At 41.2% G+C, this 1,828-nt stretch overlaps 1 pseudogene; it reads right to left on the bottom strand.

Moving 5' to 3' along the window:
- Positions 1 to 259: 259 nt before the first annotated feature.
- Positions 260 to 1,442, bottom strand: LOC114177189 (RING-H2 finger protein ATL2 pseudogene; annotated as a pseudogene).
- Between the last annotated feature and the right edge of the window lie 386 nt (positions 1,443 to 1,828).

Consider the following 1,828-nt stretch of genomic DNA (forward strand, 5'->3'; position numbering starts at 1 on the left):
AGAAAAGTTATGCTACTTGATAAAAGAAATTAATATTTTATTTATAAATAAAACAATTATAAAAATAATAACAAAATATCAAATTTCTCATACACAATAATATCCATTAATAAAATCATTATTTAATTCATCTTGAAATATCGGGTCGATCCTATATTTCCGGGATAGTATTGTATTATTCTTCTAGAATATGCATTATTAGCTCTGATTAGATTCTTGATGTTATCAAAAAATTATACATTATGTTTAGGTGAAAAGATAATAAATGATTCTCTTTTATTTGAATTTAAAGAAAATAAAAAAGACTCAAAAAGGAAAAAGAAAAAAATCTTTCTTTAACTACAAGTAACTATGTGTAGTTTGTACATGTAAAAATGATGACATCACGTTCCTTCCAGTCTGCAAATTATGCAAATTATGAGACAGCGTAAAATTGTCTTCCATCTTCCATTGAATTCAGATTCCACCACCACCACGTCACCTCCGATTTATCCTCATCAACAACTCACCGAGTCACACACTTCCCGTTCTGCATCTAACTCGGTGGTTGTGGAGCTTCCCTTTTTCTCTCTACTCAGAATCCTCTTCAACGACACTATCCGACTCACCGGCGAAAGAAATGAAGACTCCGTCTCACGCCCCAAGCTCTCGTTACGCAATGCAGAAGAAGAAGAAGAACCAACCGGTATTGACCGGTCCACCTCTTCCCCAACCGTTTCAGGTTCACACACAACGACAGCCACCTCAGATCGAGTTTCTTGCTCGGAAATGGCCTCGACAGGTGCCCTGCAGAGCGGACACGTGGTGTGGGACTGGAACCAGATGTCGATGCACTCAGTATGGAAACTGTGGTTGCATTTGGGTAAGACCCGATCCGTTTCCCCGTTCTCAAACTCCGACAAGCACACCGCGCATTCCGATTTTTGGGTGGAATCGGAGAAGGTGAAGACCGGGAGCGTGGAGATGACGGAGGGGTGGAGGCCGCGCGAGGTGAGGGCAATGCGGGCGGCGGGGTCGATGTAGAACACGAACCGCGGGCGGTTGCTTCTTCGGCGAAGTTGTTGCCGGCGGCGAGCTCGAAGGAGGGTGCAGCGGACGTAGACGTGGAGGCAAAGCATTATGATGATGATGACGAAGAGAACGAAGATGGCGATTAGCATTATCTTGCCGCTAAGCGCGTAATCCTTCGCTTCGATTTCCTTGCCGTCGTCGTTTTCCATGTTGTCGTTGTTGTGTGTGGGAGTCGAAGGTTTCTTTTTATTGATGCAGTGTGTGTGGTGGTTCGTTGTACTGGTAACGTTTATTTATCTTGAATTCTTGGTGTTACTTGTACTACCAGTAGATGCGGTTGACGCGGTTTTCGGGAAATGACGCTTCTGCCCTTTGTTGTCTTTAAGTAGAGTGAAGAAGTTGTGTTGGTTTGATGTAATTTTGGTGTGGTAGTGTCGTGGAAATTGTGTTGGCGTTTGGTGTGGTTAAATATCAGAGTTTTGGTTTATCATGTTATTAAAACTGCAGTTATATACAGCTAGCAGAAATTTCGTTCTAGCACCACAGAACAATGGAATGTTGTTGTTTGTGACTGTGACTGTGACTTATCCAGTGGTCAACGCTTAGTTGATTACCACAAATGATATCCCCCAATTTATACGATCAAACTTTAATGCATTGAACTGACCCACATGTTGGACTCTTCTTTAAGGATTCTCACATTTCAACTCTTCTAAGTGATTTTTCTCAATCTTTTAACCAAATTGTAACTTTCCATAATATTTTGCAATGAATGCCCAAACATTAATAAGGCATTGCTTGTGTATAAGTTTACTAG

This window comes from Vigna unguiculata, chromosome 3, assembly GCF_037176805.1.
Source record: "Vigna unguiculata cultivar grain cowpea cultivar isolate G323 ecotype 2 chromosome 3, ASM3717680v1, whole genome shotgun sequence".
Lineage (NCBI taxonomy): Eukaryota > Viridiplantae > Streptophyta > Magnoliopsida > Fabales > Fabaceae > Vigna > Vigna unguiculata.